Source organism: Harmonia axyridis, chromosome 3, assembly GCF_914767665.1.
Source record: "Harmonia axyridis chromosome 3, icHarAxyr1.1, whole genome shotgun sequence".
Classification (NCBI taxonomy): Eukaryota; Metazoa; Arthropoda; class Insecta; order Coleoptera; family Coccinellidae; genus Harmonia; species Harmonia axyridis.
In genome coordinates this window covers 37243115-37264530 of record NC_059503.1, presented here as the reverse complement: position 1 = coordinate 37264530, position 21416 = coordinate 37243115, and the positions used below count along the sequence as shown (strand labels likewise).

Sequence of the window (21416 nt, the reverse complement as noted above, 5' to 3'; positions counted from 1 at the left end):
GCTGATGATGATGCTGAGATTTTGAGGAAGCAGAATATTGAGTATGAGGTTTTGGAGTTAGAGGCAGATCTCGATTTGAAAGTATCTCCTGCTAAGACTTCTACTCCAACTCAGGTGAATGCTCCTGTTCATTATAGTAGTTCATTGAATAGTTCATTTGTTGTCCGCATAAATGGAATATTTTTTCACAGGTTCAAATCAGACAGAGTCAGTCAACTCATTTTTAGAAAAGGTGGAATCTGCATGGACGTGGTTTGTGAACAGCAGAGGTAAATTCCATAATTGGGATGAACTTGTCGTCTAGTTGAAAAAAGATTTTCTTCCATATTTTTACGAGGAGGACTTGGAACAGGAGATCAACACTGATCACGGATCAAGATCAAGGATCCAATGACAGGGCATCTCTTCATATTTCTTCGATGGAAGGTCTTTTCAACAGGTTGACTAATAGACCCGAGGAAGCGGCCAGGGTTGAGAAAATTCGTAGGAATCTGCTGCTATTTTTCATTTTAGGTTCAGCTATGTATAATCCTCAGACCGTCAGTGAGCTCACCAACATGTGTAAAAGACTGGACGAATCTAGAATATGGGCCAGTCGTTATAAAGCTCCCCCTACTAGTGTCGAAAACTCAGAACAGTATTTTGTTATGGATGTGGTATGACAGATACATTCAAGTCCCAATGTGGTCACTGTAATTCAAAAAACGGAAAACAAGGTGGCGAGAATCGCAATCTCTTCACCAGTCAGGCAAGCCATATTTCGACAAATCAAACAGTGACCAATCGTGCTCCCGGGAATTCGAGAAACCGCCAAGGACAAAACGCTCAGAACCAATAAATAATTAATAATAATAATAATATATTTTATTTTCAACAACACTTTTCATAACAATAATCATACAGAAGAAATTCTATATATAAACAGTTGTTGGAAATTGGTGATAATATCGAAGAGAGTTTTGAAACAAAACTCCCACCGGTTTTCAATTCCGACCAAAGAAAAAAAACAATAAAATAACTAGTCTACAATACCCACTTCGGAAAAATATATCCAAACAAAAAATAATCCCTGTAATCATCATTCATTATAAACATTTCATGAGGAGGTGCATCAAATGAAAACTCAAAAATACTGATCCGCCATCCTGAATGAACTAATTCAACAGTCCTGTACAACCCTAACAATAAAAAATAAAGTAAAATAAAATTGTAATGGGATTAATCTGTATCATATAATTGAAATGAAACAAACAAAAATAAATAAATATATAAATATACGGATATCTGAACAGGGTGAAAAAATCTGACATAATCTGCTCTGAAGCGATGAATTGATGTGCTCTTCAGGAAATGTGTTGTATACCTTATATATGAAAAAATTGAGTACAATGTGACGGAATCATCACCACCCCTCTATGTCTTAGGTTCAAATTATGAACGTCAGTCCTAAATGTGATTTTGTCATAAAGGTATGCAGGAGTTTTATTGAGAACTATCTTATGGAACATGCACGCACAGTGGAGCCTTCTGCGAGCATCCATGTCCTGCCAGCCAATCTCTTTTATTTTATGAGAGAACCGTTCCTGTCTTCTGGTACAACAAATAAAACGAAAACACGAATTCTGAACCATTTGAATTCTTCTTACATTTCTATATGATAAAAATGGGCCATATAATACGCCGCAAAAGATGAATTGAGATAACTCTAATGTATCACATAAGAGAGTCTTCGTTTTGGTAATAGGAAAGTGTATATTCCTATAAATCAGCTTCAACGCACTGAAAGAACGTCAGAGCAATAGTTTCACATGGTCATCAAATGAGAGACGATCATCGAGCATCACACCAAGGTTTCTAGCCACATGAACAAATTCCAAACGATCACCATCAATGAATAAATCAAGGCAGCGGAGACTCGTTCGAAGATGATTTGGTGCAAATAACATAGCCTCTGACTTTTTGGCATTCAAGTTTAAAGATTGGTTCCTAGCAAATCGATGTAATGAAGATAGGTCATCGTTGATTTTTCAGCTGCAATTTGAAAATCAGAGACCGGAAAGGAAAAGTATAACTGGGTATCATCAGCATAAAGGTGAACTTTACAGAATTTTAAAAGTGATGGTAACCTTGCAGTGTAAAACGAATAGAGCAGGGGCCGCAAGATGCTACCCTGGGGCACGCCAGAAGTAATCGGTAGTGGTGCAGAGGTCCTGCCATCGAATAAAACAAGCTGAGATCTATTGCATAGGTACTGAAGAATCAATGAAAGTGATCCAGAACTGAAACCTGTATACCGCAGAACAAAAAGTAATGTCTGATGATTTATAGAATCGAACGCTTTGAGGTAATCTAATAAAATCAAGATGGTCACATGGTTCTTATATAGAGCAGAAACGATATCATTTATAACATGTATGAGAGCAGTTTCACAACTATGCCGTCGATGAAACGCAGATTGAACAACCGGAATCAAAAAAAATTTGTTGAGAAATTCATTTATTTGATCCTTCAGAATCTTCTCGAGGAGCTTGGATAGAACATAAAGAATACTGATCGGACGCAGATCACCTTTATGTTTGGGGACTTTCACCTTGAGAATAGGGGTCACTAAAGCCTTCCTCCACTCAGTTGGAAATACAGATTTTTCGATACAAAACTTCATTATATGAGATACATAAGGAATGATATGAGGATAACAATATTCGAGCATTTGGTAACTCAAACCATCAGAACCGGCTGAACTGTCCCTCAAAAAGGCCTTATTAATGATATTTTGCGATATCTCCTTGTCTGAAACTGGACGTAGAGTGAGGTTACAAAAAATCAACTCATGATCAGAAATATTGTCAGCACTCATTGTGTCCCAATCAGCAACTAGATCAGTATTCGTAGTTAAAATGAGATCTATTGAAGTCGCAGAATTTCGGGCCAGCCGAGTCGGCTTTTTGTTTGATAGAATAAGCATCACACATTTCAGAAAATCTGGCATAATTTCCGCTGGCCAAATCGAGCACATCTATGTTAAAATCGCCTAAACAGAATAATTCGTCACAGACCGGCAAATATTGTGAAAACTCCATCTCAAGGCCATCAATGAAGTCAGCCTCGAGGGTACATTCAAATTTTAACTGTACTTTTGTGAGTGAAAAACCTCTTTTTGTAAAAAAAATCTTACGATAATCGTCCCTACTTGAACGTAGAAATTTTTGGTCAAATAATTCTTGCCTTAGCTGAGACTGGTATTACCTCTTTTGATAATTCCTTCTGTTACCCACGCTCTAATTTTAGGACTGGATTTTTTCAATTGTTTCGAACAGAAGCTAACTTTTCAAATTTTTCATATTGGTATAAAGCTTCTATAAATGCAGTTAATGTTTCAGGCCATTTTCCGAGTTGTCACCGGACGAGGAGGGGAACTTCATATCATATATAGATGGGATTTGTCGTACGCATTTAATAACTCATTATATTGATACAAGAGGTGTCACCTACTATGCAAAATCATTTAAATAAATTGACGAAATGTTGAATTTGCAGGTTATTCGTCCTTCTCGGTCTTCGTGGTGCAGTCTATTGTGGTTAGTTCCAAAGCGTACAGGGGAGTAACGTCTATGTTTTGATGGTCGAAAGTTGAATCAGGTTACAGCAGATGATACGTACCTTATGCCTCAGATATATTGTATTCTCAGTAAGTTGAGGAACGCGAAATATTTCTCTTCAATAGATTTGACCAAGGCTTCTTTTCAGATTCCGTTGGATGATTCTTCTTGTGGAAAGACCGCTTTTGCAGTTCCAGGTAGAGGTTTATTTTAATTTGTTGTTTGTTCTTTTGGACTGAAGAACAGTCCGAAAGCTATGGATAAGGTTATAAGCCATAACTTGGCGCCTTACTGTTTTGTTTATCTAGATGATATCATCATTGCCACTAGTAATTTTAAACTTCATATCAAGGTTTTGAAAGAAGTTTATCAGAGACTCAAAAACGCGAATCTAACTGTAAATTTGAATAAATGTGAATTCTGCCGTTCGTCTATTGTTTATCTTGGGCTTGTGGTTGATGAATATGGATTGCGAACTGATCCAAAAAAGGTTTCTGCAATAGTTAATTATCCAACCCCCAAAAATACAACTGAGATCAAACTTTCAATTGGTCTAGTCGGTTGGTATCATCGTTTTATAAAAGATTTTTCCTCTATCTGTTCCCCAATAACTGATTCATTACATGGTCGTAAGAACAACCAATAACTTGAACTCCTGAAGCCGAAGAAGCTTTCACTGAAATGAAATCTCGTTTGGTTTCAGCTCCAGTACTCGCCAGCCCTGATTTTTAAAAACCCTTCATTATCCAGTGTGATGCTTCTGATGCCGGTGTTGGTGCTATTTTATACAAAGAAAGCGATGGTTCGGAACATCCTGCAGCTTATGCTAGTAAGACCTTGACTACATGTCAGAGTAAATATACTATGACATGGAAGGAATTGTTAGCGGAAATTTTCGGGATGGAGAGTCCAGAAGTTATTTAGAAGGTACTAAATTCACCGTTGAAACGGATCATGCCTCTCTTATTTACCTCTATAACTTGTCAAATCCGACTGGACGTTTGACTAGATACGCTGTAAAGCTTTCGCAATAAATTAAATTAAACATTGAAAAAGATCATTGAATGTTGTCGCGTTCGGTCTCAGATATTTCTGTAATTGACGTTTCTACTTTTCGACCTGATGAATGGTATAAATCCATGATTGACAAAGTTCTGAAAAATCCCGATGAATATCCCTCCTTTCGTGTTGAAAACGGAATTTTATATAAACATATTCTCTCTAACAATAATTTAATAAGTAACTTGACCGATTGTAAAATTGTGGTTCCTTCAGCAAATCGTTCAAAAGTTCTCAACTTTCATCATGGCAGGAAAACTTCTGCTCACTTAGAAATATCTAAAACTTTCAATCTAATATCTGAATAGTATTATTGGCCTAAAATAAAAAGAGATGTTTACAAATATGTCAGAAAGTGTCCTATTTGTGCTGCCTGTAATAGATCTTTAACTCCCTCTAAAGTGTTCACAAAAACAAACCGACAGTTGTCGAATTTACCACAAAAGTTGTTACCCGAATTGCAAGGATTTTCTATTAAACGGTTGTCACTGTTAATGACTGTATTCAAACATGAAGTTGTTTCCCTTCTTTCATCTAACATTCTTGCAGTTTTGTTTTTCAATTCCATGTCGGCCAAATACCCTTCTGCCACCGTTGAACTTCGCTATCCACCATGTCTCTTCAATGTTGTCATATTTGCTCCTGCATTGACCAAGGCAGTCGCAGAAGTCCTTCTCAGACAATGTCCTGTGAATGTTTCTGGATTCGGCAATTCCAAAAAACTAGCAATTTTGCTTGGAATTTTCCCGAATGTATTTTTTCCAACCGGTTGAACTGAGCAACGTTTTCCGCGATACGTTAGAAAAAATCTTTTTTGGGCCCGATGGACGTAGAAGCATATACTTCCTCACTAGACTCAATGCAGAGAACTCGTTTTCTTCCTCAATAGTAAATCTCTTACGAATATCTGTTTTACTTTCCGGAATGTCAACCACCATAACAGAGCCTCTATCTTCGATGTGATTAATTTTCATATTCAAAAGTTCTTGACATCTACATCCCCCGAAATAACCCATAATCAAAACTACCTGTGAAACAGAACAATAAATGTGCAATCGTTACAGTTTGCATTACATGCCTTATGAAGTAAGTATTCTTGATCAGACGCATTCTTCAGAAATTTGACAATATCTTCCCGACTAAACACTTGAGACTTTTTTGGCTCATAGCCTTTACTCTTGCGTTTGAGAAACGCTTCCAATTCGTGAAAATTACTTCCATGTCATCATGTATTCTCATCATCAATTTTAGCACTGACCACTTAGTCCACAGCGGATTAGGACTATACAATTCAGACTGTAAGAAAAATAAACCAATTCACATATTAGACTAAAAGAAGAAATAGATACCATCTCTTGAAAATACGCCAACATTACAGTTTCACTCGTGTTTTTACTATCCATACGGTTAACTTCCTTCCACTGCAGAAATTTGTCATATTCCTTTTTGTACTTAAGTTCCGACTTTGTCGGTAGTGGTACGGACGAGCTTTTTCAGCCTTTTCCAACAAATCTCTTGAAATCTCAATTCCCTCTGAGTTTGCATTCATTTTCACAAATTTGAATATGATGAGAAACACGAAATGACAAATATCTACAATGTTGTCAGTAACATTTCCATGGCAACCATGCCTACTTAATTCTTAATAAAGATAATTCGTTTTGTTCTGAAAACCAAAACAATTTGGTTTTTATATTTCATGCAGTATGAAATAAAATTAATTATCTATCTTGTGAGTTATTGGATTTTAACCACCTCGGGCAACGCAACAATCCCTCGGGACTTACGTCCCTCGGGATTGAAATCTGTTGCCCTCTGTGGTTAAAACCCTCATAACTCCCTTGATACATAAATAACTATAACTGCCCTGTTTAACTCCCAAGGGAGTTATGACAATGTTTATAGTTACGGTAACTAAGCATTTATTCCTTTGTAATGTATCAGTATGAAATAAAAGTACGAACTTACCTCCCGCTAGTCAGATGAGTACATATAAAAACATAAATTTTCCTTTTCAATTTATTTCTGCGGATATTTTGGGTCCATTATCCGAGATCAAAGAATGAAAATCAATACTTGTTGGTGATTGCCTATTGGTTTACTAAATTTACTTTGGTTCAACCGATGTCTAAGGCTACATCGAAAAATATAGTTAAATTCATTGAAAATAGTATTCCTCATTTACGACGTACAGCAGATTGTTACGGTCGATAACGGCAATCAATTCATCAGTAAAGATTTAAATAGTTGATGGAAACTTATCGTGTTCAAAAATTTTGGTACAATGCAAAATATCACTCGCAAGTTAATTTCGCAGAGAGAGTAAACAAAGTCATCGTAACATCAATTTTAACTGTTACAGACAAATTGCAACGAATTGAGGATGTTCAAAAGCTTCCGGAATTATTTGTCAACGTACGAAATAGGTTGCATCAGGCTTATCTTAGGAACTCTCACCAATACAATTTGAGGAAGCGAAAAGTAAAATTTTATGTCGGTAACAAGGTGTGGAAGAAGAATGTTACTCTATCTTCGGCTATTAATAATTATTCTGCCAAATTAGTCCTTAATTTTGTACCTTGCATTGTAACTACAGTTGTTCCAGATTTGGTTTACGAACTCAAAGATGTGGATGGTAACGAGACCTTAAGTCAGCCTATATGGACGAGAATGTGGATTCGACGGAGAGGAATATTTCAGCGCTTGAGCGCTCTTTCAGATGATAACTCAAAATAATTTTATATTTCTTTTTCTTTGCCTAAACATTACCTTTCATTTCATGACTATAGAATGAGAGTGTTGAATGGTGGAAAATCATGAAAGAATATACATTTTTGTCGTTCCTTTGGAAAATTTGCGCTTTCATGAGGAAACCTTTCAACAGGAATATGTACGTTCATTTGTAGATTTCATAATATTAAACTAAATTTCAGATGATTATCCTTATTATTTTTTTCTCTTTCCGGAAAGCAGATATTGAATTTTATATTACTTATAAACAGAGCCCCCGCAAGGGACATCAACGCCCGCGTGCGGAACATATTTTGGCGCCCCTTAACGGGGGGAGGTGGAGAAAAGCACTGCTGGATAAGTTATGTTGAGAATTCAGTGTAGAATGGTTGAAAATCTATCAGCAACCTTCATTGCCTTAAGAACTTCATGGTATTAGTCGTAACATAATACATTTCAAATGTGTTTCAAAACTTAAGCTGTATTCTTCTATAAATTATTTATAAAGGCATAAACATTTAATTAGGATCAATCCAGAAATTGAATGGATGTTTTTCTAGATTTGGCTGCTGCAAATTCTTTTATATTATCAATTTATCGAGTATCTCTTGCTCTATGTCTAAGATTGCCAATCCAGAAAATCTTTCTTATGACATGGTAGACTTCAAATAGTTTTTAATTATTTTTAATTTAGTGAATGATCTCTCACTAGAAGCAACAGACACAGGTAAAGTGAGAAGGATTCTTGAGGCAATACTAGTTCGGTAGAGAAGAAGTTAGATTATTTTCAAAAATATATTGTAGAATTTCAAGAGGATTTTCGCTTCAGATAATGAAAACTTAGGGCTTTTATCTCGTTGAATAAATCATTTTCTTTCACGTCAGCCTCTTTTTTCCTGATCAATTAGCTTTTGTTGAAGAGCATAACAGCATTTTAATAGATATTTGTCATTTAATTTAAGAATATCACAAATAAAACAAAAAACGTTATCGTAATCAGATATCATATCAAACCTACTATTCAAGGAACTTAGTGTTTGATCAATTATTTTCAAGAAAAAATTTATTTTAAAAGCGATTTTTGGATCTTGAGGTGCCTCATCCGTCTGCTCATAATAGAACAATTTTGGTTTATACTTTCGTCTTACAGTATATAATAGAGAAAAACCTTGATCTATCTCAAGAGCAGCCGCTAGTTTTCCAGCTTTCGCAAGTTTTTTCTCGAGAATTCTTCAAATAGTTTTGGTACACTTTAATGTCAATCGCTACACTTTGCATAATTTTGCTTACAATATTAATCTCGAATGAAACATCATAAGAAATTATTATACTTCAAATAAATTTAAAAGAATGAATATTTAATAGAAGAGAACTCGCTTTATGTCTGGTTTTTATGTTAAAAGTATCATATTCTGCTATTTCTGAAAGGCTATCACATATTTGAATAAAATGAAACTTTAGCATCAATTCTACTTGACCATCTAGTATCACTTAGTATCACTCGTTTCGTGTCTAACGACTTAAAAATGCGTTACGTGGCTGCTTACCTTTTGGCCTCTTATGGCGGAAAAGTTAATCCAACTGCTTCAGATTTGGAAAAGATATTGTTGGTATTGAATGCGACCTAGCTAAGGTCAAAAAAGTTATTGACGAGCTAAATGGAAAGTCTATTGATGAAGTAATTGCACAAGGACAGGGTAAACTTGCTAGTGTACCTTCTGGTGGTGCTGTTGCTGCTCCCACAGCTGCTTCCGGTGGTGCTGCAGCCCCAGCTGCTGAAGAAAAGAAAGAATAGAAAAAGAAGGAAGAACCTGCAGAATCAGAGTCTGATGATGACATGGGCTTTGGTCTCTTCGACTTAGCTTAAGAACAATTATGTTTTCAAGTTTTTAAATAAATAAAAAAAAAATAAATAAAGAAAAATCTAGTATCACTTAGGGGTTTTAGATGTAACTGAGGATCATGGTTTTTTTGTAACATTCTAATCTTTTTGTGGATGAAGAGAAATATATATAAAGTTCTTGTACAATATCAAAAGAGACCACTGTTTCATTTGAAACATTAGCAGCATCATTTTCAGTTAAATTTAAGCTGTGTGCATCACATGGCGCAAAAAATGCCCTAGGATTAGCATCGAGTATGCTTTTTGTAAACCAATATCTGGCTATTTCATGCCGATTGCGACGTTCGGAACTTGTATTAATTGCAAGAAAGAATTTTGGAAAAAAAAATTGTTGAAAAAATTTGAAAGAATCTTTTTCGAAAACCTTTGGTCCATCGGTTCTTCATGCGGTCTATAAGAGGTTTTGGCGCTATTTTAGAGTGGCGCCCGCGTGCGGTGCACGCGTTGCACCTGCGGTTGCGGGGGCCCCGCTTATAAATATAGTTAGATCATTTTTTCTCTCTTTTGTTCTTATTAAACAATTTTTTTTATAAATACTCTTATTGAAATTCTACAGATTTTCAATACTGATTTTATAATTCGTATTATTTTATTTTGTATTACCGGAAGAGTTAGTTGGAACATAATATAAATCAACCACCATTTTGATCTCTACTGATACATTTATATATTTTACATGTTCGAGTATCAGTCGACATTGGCGGAGTCCACCATCTTATAAATTTGATGCTCAGGAAGATCAGAATATTACACTATGGAAGAAACCCTTTGGTTAACATCTGTCCAACGATTCTCCACCAAATAGAAGCTATTGATACCAATCTAGTTTATGAATTGAATTTTGGAGAGCACAACGTTTCTGTTCACGCTGTTTCTTACCTATTCAAAATTATTGAGTAAATATTCAAGTGAGATCTCTTAAAATTTCTGTCCTGGAATCTAGTAAATTTATTTTTGTAAAGCTAACTTATTTATTTTTTTTTTTAAATCAGCCTTCAGCATTTTTCAGATAGTAAATTAATTTGTTGAATAAAATTATAAATACATTTTTTTATCAAATTTTTTTAAGCAACGTTCAAGACGTTTACTCGTTAAACCTGGCGCCCAACTAAAGGTAAGACCTGTGAGGTTCATGGGTACAACTTATACCGTCACCGTATCAATTTGAGCAGCTGATAGGCCCATTGTAAGGGTAGTTTACAAATTTTTGGCGCCCAACGTGGGGCCAAATCATTTTTTTTTGCAGCTTCACAGTGCTTGCTTTTATTTTTTTCTTGAAATCTTGCTTATTATAGATGATATGCATATGATGGAATCTATAACCAGCTGTTCTTTGGATCCTAGTGCATTCTTGGATAATCCTTTCTGCTGTGTAGTCATGATATTATTTATCTCGCAATGTTTGTAGATACGAGATGCTAAACATGATGTGATGATTTAGTATATTGTTGGTAGACATGTTATAGATCTGTATTTTGATGGATCCTTTGTGTTTGAAAATCTTTCGGTATGAGGTAAATGATACCTGTTGTCAAGAACGTTGGCCTATCCCTTGGATTGTGTACTATGTTATTTATGGATTCTACTAGTCTGCCGTGCAGACACCAAAACTTCTTCAACCAGAAGTTGTGAATTTCATCTGGGCCTGGGGATTTTCAGTTGTGAGTGCTCTCCAGTATTTCCTGTAATTCTTCAGATGTTACTACACTATGCGGCATATTTTCTATGGTCTCACATGTTTTTTCCTCGCTTCTTATCCAACTCGCTCAGAAGTTACAAGGGGTTGGTGTTGACAGTTGATCGGTCCAAAAACTCTATATATCTTCGGCGCTGGGAGGACCTCCTGATTCTGTTGACGTTTGTTCATTCAGCATCCTATATAATTTGTTCATAGTTCAATAACTCTTTAACTAATCGACCGAATAATTTCAAATTTTGAAGTGTAGTCACTCTACTATCGCCTTCCTCCAATATTTCTGAAATCGCGAACAAACCAGATCCGGACTTTTTCTATTTTCGGAAATATTGGATCACCCTGTACGTCCGTACGTCGAATTCGTAACCACGAATAATTAATTCTTTGAGAAAATTCAAAAACCATTATTGACACCGTCATACAGGGTGATCAATAAACATTGCCTTATGAGTGGAATTTCATTGTTCGATAAACTTATCAGAAGAATTAAATTCGAATTTTGCAGTTCGCAATTCCTGATGTCAAAGAAAATTCTTTTTACCTTCACCATTTTTTCCGAATCGGCTCGGTTGAAAAGATATGGGCTGTTGAAAATCCATAAAAATAAATATAATTTTCAGTTATATCTCGCGAATGGTTTGGAATCGGACATGTACAGGGTGGGCAAATAAGCGAGGTAAGCGGCTATATCTCAGGTTCGCTTTGCGACCTTCAGGTGTTTTCATGCAAATTTGATGGAATTTCTGTTTCTGTTAGGAAAATCCTATCATTACATTTGAAATTTCGCAGTAAAAAACAAAACAATGAACTTCTGACTTAGCGCCCTATCGAAAGCAGCAAAAACAAATTTCTCATGACTATATTTTGTCCTCAATCAACAAGATATTATCTTACAAACGAGATCTACTTTGTTCAAAAATGTTGAGCCAAACTGAAGTTACAGGCGTTTCAATCAGTCAGATTTCTCCCTTTCACCTACCCTTATTTGATGTCGTAAAATCGAAAGTGACAATTCAAAAAGATAGAGAATTTTCCAAGGATTACAGTGATGATATTTTTTCTTCAACTTCATATGAAACATTTTCGAGTAAAATTCATTTTTCTACTCGACGGTAGCTATTACGGCCCCTAGCGGTAGAGGTATGAACTTCAAAACAATTTCCAGTGTTTACTCTTGTACACTTTAGTGGTAAAATTTTTTACCGCAAGTCTCTACGATGAGTGGATCCTGAGATATAATAATAATAATAAAAATAATAATGTAGTTTATTTTATCATAAACATTAATCGCAGAGGCTTCTGCGATTAATGTTTATGATATAGCTATATGATATAGATATATATATGTTTATGATATGATATAGCCGCTTACCTCGCTTATTTGCCCACCCTGTACAAGCAAAGACTCACCCTGTATAGTTGGGCTATATATGCTGCTGACTGATGTCTGTCAGATTTTCAAACAATTTACTGATAACTGATTTCAATCCTTTGAAGAAAAAGTAGAGAGTTATTTCTGAAAATCTGACCAGATCAAGGCAACTGCACAAATGTAGCAAAAGTATCTGAAGCAATTTTCGCCGAAGAAAAACGAAAGTGCAAGACTAACTTTCTTCAATTTTTTTAAGGAAATATCAGGGTCACAACTTCCCATAAGTGAGCACAAAATCGAAATACAGATGTACCACGCCCTAGATACGGCTCTGAAGAAGCGATGCCGTAGTACTTAGGAAAAATTCATTCCCCAGAAATGTTAAAATCCCCACGGCATATGATTTTTACGTTTTCATATTTATCAACCACTAATTCGAAATTATTTAAGGAGGATTTATGTATAAGAGAAGACTACAATAAACGTATATCCACATAAATGATGTGGGAGCATTTAGAAGAAATGAACAAATTTCGCAAGTATTGGAACACAACAACAAAACTCTCATTGTAAAAGCAAATAAGTTGAGTGGATTCTTCTCATACTTTTTTGAAGATCCTTATAAGTCGGTCATTTACAAAAAAAAGATTAATAATAATATTTTTCAACGACATTTCTGAGGCAGAGATAGAGGCAAAAATAACATCTTTAAATGTCAGTAAGGCCAGCCTGGTGAAACCTATGCACATAATTTATGATAGATTCCTCAAGGAAGGATTGTTGTCAGACATGTGGAAGTTGGCCGAGGTGGTTCCTATACACAAGTCTGGCAATAAGAAGAATATCAACAATTTTAGACCTGTTTCCATTCTCGACCAGTTTGGCAAGATGTTCGAATCCTTGGTGACAGACAGACTATTTCATTTGTAGAAGAGTAGAATTTCAAAAGATCAACATGGTTTCTTCAGGGGTCGTTCAGTGTTGACCAATTTGTCGCCATATGTTGATTACCTATCAAGGTCAATGGATGAAGGTTTTCAAGTAGAAGCTATTCACACAGATATGGCAAAAGCTTTTGATAAGGTGCATCATAATGTTGATATTGGAGGATATTGGGATCACTGTATCGCTTCTTCAATCGATCGCATCTTACTTGGATGGGAGAAGAGAGTACGTGGTCGTTAATGGTCAATCATCTGAGCAGGTGGATGTCACGTCAGGAGTCCAGCAGGGTTCCCATCTTGGACCGTTTCTTTTTTCAATTTATTTCAATGATCTCTCAGAATAATTTCTTAATGCCCATCATAGCTTATATGCCGATGATTAAAAAAATTATAAAATATTATTAAAATATGGGAGATGTTGTTGCCTGCCAGGAAGACCTGGACCGTTTATTCGTTTTCTGCTTAGAAAGATATTTTAAGTTGAATGTAAAAACATGTCAGCATATAACTTTTACAAGTGTAGGATTTCATATATGCCTATTTATGCGTTTCGTCCCTGGCACACACACCGGACTCATCAGTGTGACTTTGGTATATTTGTGTGTGCCGTGTCACAGACGCTTGGGGAATTTATTATTATCGGGAGCCGCCGGGACTCGAACCCGGCACCTTGTCGCATCTCGGTGAGTGAGTCTACACTCTTAACCTCTAGGCCACCGAGTGCTGTGTTTATTGTTGCTATGAGAAGCCGCCACACAAGAAACCTAAAAGTTATCAGATTGTCTTTTTTTTCTTGACGGGCTTGAGTTGAAAAGAGTAGATATTGTTAGAGATCTCGGGGTTTTATTAGATAGAAAATTGTCTTTTGAATTTCATATAGATGCGGTGGTCAAAAAAAGTTTCGGGATGGTTGGTTTTGTTTTAAGAAGAACTAAAGATTTCAAAAACGCGATCACATTGAAAACCCTGTATATTTCCCTCGTAAGAAGCAGCTTAGAGTACACTACCCAAATCTGGAACCCTCATTACCACAAGTATATTGACCGAATTGAATGAGTTAAAAAATTTTTTTAGAAGTTTGAATTATAGATTCAATCCAACCAGCTCACCTACAGACTATAAAAGTACATTGATTGAACATATTTTTTTTAGCCTAGAGGGGAGGAGGGCGCTGCTTGATGCTATGTTCTTGTACAAGATATCAAATAATTTTTTCAGTTATCCGTTAGTATGCTCACATATGATAATTGTACCACAGTATCCTGGTCGTATTAGAGCTTAATTTTGGATTCTCAAATCAAGAACTAATCTCCATCATAATTTTCCAATTTTCCCCAGAATACTGCGATTTTACAACTGCCTTATTAATGATCTTGACCTTTTCAATCTTGATTTAAAAACTTTCACCAGAAGGCTTACGACATATCTGTCAGAAGTTACATGACTTGATTCCGAAAAACATTAATATTTGTTTTTTATATTTTCGTCTTTTAAGAAATATTTAATTTTTTTGTTTGATTGATGATTTGATGATTTTCTCATAGAGTGTGGAATTATTTTTTATATTGTAATCATTGTGAACCTCAGTTATTGGATTTTCTATTGAGGTTCCTGTTGTAGAAAGAAATAAATAAATAAAAAGGATTCATATAATGTATCAGTACTGCCGGGTGTAAAATAAACATTTGACAATATAAATACTATGGACCTCATTTTCGCATATAGATACAAAAATTTGTTTTTTTTTCAAACGTACAATAACCACGTCTTTTCTCGACTGACAGGATCATCGAAAAGTTCTATGAAAAGTAGCGTATTCTGCATAGTTTACTCAATTGCAAAACTATGTGTTGCGCATAATGTGGGAAATATTATTCCCCACGGCACTTTGCCCACACCTCCCTTGGTAGACCAATGAAATTGGGTTTTTGAGTCGTTTCTATGGAAACGCAATAAATTAGCACATACTGTCAACGAAGGTCATTTTGATTTGAATCGAGTCCATTACTTGAATTATTGAAATTTGTGCAGTTGTAGGAAAAGTATAGTGTGCAACAAGTGGGGAAAGTCCAACTTTTCTCGCGAGTGTGGAAGTTTGTGGCACGAGCCTGAAAGGCGAGTGCCGCAAACACACGAGCGAGAAAAGGACTCTCTCCACATGTTGCACACTATACTTTTCCTACAACTGCACAAATTTCAATAATTCAAGTAATGGACTCGATTCAAATCAAAATGACCTTCGTTGACAGTATGTGCTAATTTATTGCGTTTCCATAGAAACGACTCAAAAACCCAATTTCATTGGTCTACCAAGGGAGGTGTGGGCAAAGTGCCGTGGGGAATAATATTTCCCACATTATGCGCAACACAATATACTAATTCCCTCCGGCGCGGCGGGCGGAGGGAAAAGTGGTTGCTGAGGAAACGATTAATTGGTTACTAAGGACAAGAATGAATAATTCTAATTCAAACGTCATTTTTATTGACCAAAGTTATATTGTGCAATTGATTGATGTTGCATTATGAAAAATAGTAGGTAACGGACGGTTAGAATTATGTTCAAAAGGCTCAATGTGGTCAAATTTGTGGAAGAGAAAACCTATTCGTTGTATTGTTGTATAGGTACTCAACCGATAACATAATATTGATTTTCGAAATCGAATTATTCGAAATGACAACCCTTATTAAAATCTTTGTAAAAGAAAATATATTCCAAAAAAATCTGAGGTTTTAGAATTTGAAGACATTGAGAAGTTTTGGATTCCTCGATGTCAAGATATGTATATCATCCTCAATATTATTATCACATCTTATCTTTTTATCTTATCTGAATTTTGGCAGGACATGATCAAAATATAAAAACCATTAAAATACATAAGAAAAAGAACTGTGACCATAATTGCGATTGTCGGAATTTTATCGAAGAAGCCAGTAAGATAAAATACTTGGGCGTGTACATAGACCGATTGCTACGATGGGATGAGCATATTAAACATATAGTAAAATTACTTAGGTGTACATTACCAAAATTCAAACTGTTAGTCAATATATTATCACAACGAACAATATTTACAATTTATTTTGCCTTAGCGCAGTCAATTTTGGAATATGGTATAGTTGGTTGGGGGGCAGCTTATAGAACTCATCTCGAAAGTTTGGAAACCACTCAGAAATTCATTCTGAGGATAATAATGAAAAAAGATCGTTTATACCCCTCTCACTCTCTATTCAATGAAGCTAAAGTGTACACAATTGGACAATTATTCCACAAAAATGCTCTGTTGATGATATATAAACACCGTGTAGATTATGTAAGGTATGAGCATACTTATAGCACAAGAAGTCAATCCCAAAATCAAATAAAAACGCCGAAAATACAGAAAACAATTTCTCAAAAACATGCCTCACACGTAGGTATACGATTATACAACGCCTTACCTCAGGAGATAAAGCGTGTAAGTGACCTCAGACATTTTGTCAGAAAAATAAAAAACACAATACTTAATTCTTGAGTTGTACTGTGCTGCATTCATCTCTGTCGATAGGGGGAGGAACAAAAATAGGGGGGGAATCAATAAAATGGGGAGAAAATGGTAAAAAAAAGGAAATAATAAATAGGAGAATATGTGTGTATAATTATAAGCTAGTGAAATGAAAATATATATATGTATATTCATGTATATTTGTTGATTTTGAAACTGTTTAGATGTAATGATTGTTACTGTCAGGCACAAACCAATGGTTTAATTCACAGTATTTCTTGAAAATTATTGTACTAAATTTGGTAAAATAAATAACATTGATTGATTGATAATTTTGGGACAAAATTGCAGATAATATTAATTATCAGATATTCTGGTGCATTCAGAAGAATCGAGTTGAGCAGTATAATAATAAATAATTATTTACCTCTCACCTGCTAAATAAAGGAGAAAATATAATATCCTTCAAATAACATGGAGGATGGAAGAGCTCTTCTGTTGCTGAAAGTTATGTAGAACTGCAGCACAGAAAAAAATGGATATTGCTAAAATTTTGGCTAACTATATTCTTGCATCGAGTAGTCAAATTTTGAACGTTCCCATTATAAATACAATTGACAAAGGTAACCACTTCATACCTGGATTATCATTCAATGCAGGGATATATTATGCATTCTAATGTAACAATCAAAGTTTTCAATAATTATACTTTCAAAAATATGGACTGAGAGTTCATTCAATCTTCAAATTATTATAGAATGAATAGACTATATCAAAACAAATCTCATGTATTTTTATAAAATCACATATTAGCACAATTGCAGTAATTCTTCTTTAGTAATCAAAAATATAAGTGCATTAATATTGTTGATGAGAATAATAATACTCTCAATCATTTATTCTGAACACTAATGATATTTATCCTAAAATTGTTAGGTTAGTTATATTAAAATATATTTCATCAATGCTTTTCGATAACTTATCCGTAAAGAAAACATTGTAAACAATATTCTTCATCGAAAATATTTCTAGTTATTTCAATCCTTTTGGTTATCCAATGCATTTATTAAATATATGTATAAATACGTATGTGTGGATTGTACATATTAGTATTTTCGATTTTTTTCACCCTGGATAGTTCAACAATTCTGCAAAATAAATGTAAATAGTAGCCATACGAGATGTAATGATTTTGCTTTATTCTACCTTCCATTTTATGAAACAACTTCTTCTATACTATTAGATAAGTTCGAGATAACACAGGATCTACTTGATATATTTCTATTTAGGTAAGGTCCAGGAATTTCGATATTACTAGGTATAGAGTAGATATTGTATTTGTTATTTTTCACGACTTGACTTCTGAGCAGAAATGAAAATAAACGATGAAGTGACAGATAAATCCGGAGACGAAGAGTTCGAAGTATAAACTAAGATGTCTAAAAACCAGGTGTATGAACTGATTAGCTTTTGTTTTGCCAATTTTGAGAATATTAGTTAAGCTTCGTTATGTCAACTGTAGGTAGCGCTATCGACAAATTAAGATTCTTGTTATTTATTATTTACGAGTTTTGTGCCATTATGTACATATATGTATATCTTTCATTATAGTTATGATCTATGGAAGTAATTGTAATTGAAATACCAATAAACTCTCTCTATTACAAATATTTGAATTCATTCCAGTAAACGTTTCGTGTTTTGTTTCACGACTTTGCACGATCATACTCGGTTACACGTCGCTTTTGATTGGTCAGTATCGGGTTTTAATTAATGTATCCAATCAAAAACAACGGAAAAAGATCGAAATGACAAGTATGACATTGCGGCGCCGCCACGAACTAAAACTAATATTTTCAATTTGGTCGAATGTCATTGCATTCAAAATTTGACGAGTGTATTCACCATGTTTTCAAACATCTTAGTACCAACATATAAAATATAACCATGAAAACTGTGCAAATCTGATATATTCTCGTACGATTATGTCCAGAATTTGATTGTATGAATTAAAAAAGGTTAAAAAAAAATAGCATATTACATTCGGAGTTGAAGTGACTTTTCATGGCTCGCTTAAATTACCCGCCTCACTCCGTTCGGCGGGTAAACATAAGCTCGCCATGAAAAGTGACACTTCTCCTCCTTATGAAATAATATACTATTAACGTAAGAATCAATCAATACTGGATGAGAAACAAAGTTTACCCTAATGACAACCAAGACACCACCTCCAATTTTTTTATTACTCACATGTTTGTATCCTCGTCCTTCCTATAAATATTATAGTTATACAAGCCTAGTTTTGCGATATTGAAATCGGGGGAAAGCCACGTTTCGGTTAAAAAAATTATATCATAATTAGTATTAAATACTGCCTTCGAAAACTCATTCAATTTGGTACGCAAACCTCTAACATTCTGGTAGTAGCATTTTAGAGAATTAATTATGTTTGTGGTTGGTGGTACAAACTGAACGATTTGTTTCAGATACCTATATCAAACATTTCAAAATAATCTAATTCTTACTCCCTCAGGCTAGGTACCAGGCTGAAGAAGCTCCTCGAGTGTCAGGTTGCTGCTACCGAATTTGAAGGACTTCTTCGAAGTTTTCGACCTCAGATCAAAACATAAGATATCCTTGTCAGGCCATTTTTCCTCAGCTGTTATCTGGGATCACAAACCTCCCAACCATATCCAGTTTCCTCTTGGAGCTGGTTTAAGCAAACTGTTGGGGATTCCATTGCCTCTAAAAATGTCAACTTTCTGCTTTTTTAACTTTCTCATCGCGGTGCTTTTGCTGTTTTTTTCAGCGTAGATTGGTCTTTTATTTGATTCCTCTTGGTTATCATCTATTGGCATGATCAGTTTTCCCGAAAGATGAAGTGAGGAAACAGACTAAAAAAACCGCTGCCATCTCAGGATATCTGAAATATCCAATCTGGAATAACAAACATCTGAGTACAGAATGTAAGTCGAGGATATAAACATGTGTAAGACCAGTTATAATAATAAGCCTTTATTATAATGATAATAATAATAAGCATTCATTTTCCAACCCAATTATACTAAAAAATAACATCAGAAAAAACTTATCCTAAAAATGGCTGATATGATATATGGCTCGGAAACAAGAGCTGAAACATCGGTGCGAAGAGAATCTTAATAACAACCGAGATGAAGACCCTGAGGACAATCACAGGATATACACTGAACGATAGGCAGAGGAATACAACCATTAGAGAAAAGTGCCAAAGAGGCGATGTTGTGAGGTGGATTAGAGAGGAAAGAAGGATATGGAACCAGCACATCGACAGTATGAGTCCAGGCAGGATGGCCAAGATTGCAAGAGACAACATACCACACGGAAGGAGGCCGTAAGGGCGCCCACCAAAACGATGGTGGAGCAGCTAGCAATATACATCCCAGGAAACGAATACATGGAGAAAATAAACAGGAAATATTCAGGCAATGTATCTTTTAAAAGGGGAGGAAAAAAAAGAAGATATAGTGCGGTAGGAAAGGAAGAGGAGAATATATTGATATAGATTAGCACACGTCGCTAATGACAGAAACCAACAAGCTGACTACCATTAGGAAGATCCAAAGGATGAAAAGATAACTAGGGTTATATCTCCTAGGAAGCCGCGCCCCACCCGACCTTCGCAATAAACAGACTTCAAGGTCTAACAAAAAAAAGAAAAAGGAAGCAAAAAAGTTATCTAAAACTATGACGCAGATGTGATGTATTCTGAAAAATGGGTAATTATGAATAAGTTATATCATTGGTAAAGACCGAAAAATAAAAAAATTGAGTAAGTAAAAATAGATTTATTTACTGTTACATCAGGAACTATTGTGTCATTTTGAACTGCTTGAAATCTCACTTTGAAGACTCTTTTCAGCATCTCAGTGTTTTTTGCAAGAACGTTCAACATGTCTCATCGCATTTACTACCTGCCTGCACGTGTCACCTTTTCCTCTTCTCGTCTTCCACACTCTTTGACTGCAGCACATTTGGTATTGTATGAATACCTAGGTAAAGGAATTAGTAATTCATTATATTTCCTCTAGTGCTTGAACGTTATAGGAATTCTATACATTTCCTAGGTATTGTATAGAATACTGGATTATACAGATTGCTGGTGACTGAATTCCTGAAAATCACCAACTATGCCAGCAAATTTGCTACAACCTCACGAAGGCCTTCGATCTTGTCAGCCACAAAATATTATTTAAATATTATTGGATAAACTACACCACTACGGTGTAAGAGGAGTAACTTTGGAAAAAATGAAGAGCTATTTAAGTGGTAGAACTATTTAGTCTATTTACTGGCAGAAACGATGCTCCTCCAGCAGTCACATAAGGATGGGAGTACCTCAGGGGTCAATTTTGGGCCCCCTGCTGTTCCTCATTTTCATAAATGACTTGGAATGACTTGGGATTTCATAAATGACTTGGGATGACTTGGGTATTTATGTTTGCTGACGACAGCTCCTTCATATTGCGAGGTGATTCAAATTTGTAGCTGAGACTTGAATCGAGGAGGCGGATGGGCGAAATAGAGATATAGTTCACGGCGAATCGTTTGATTAATAATAGCGTTCTTCTAGACTCCAAACTAAACTGGAA

The 21416-nt window shown here is 35.2% G+C and overlaps 1 pseudogene; it reads left to right on the top strand.

Moving 5' to 3' along the window:
* The first annotated feature begins 8887 nt into the window (after positions 1–8887).
* LOC123675228 lies at positions 8888–9297 on the top strand (annotated as a pseudogene).
* Positions 9298–21416: the final 12119 nt, after the last annotated feature.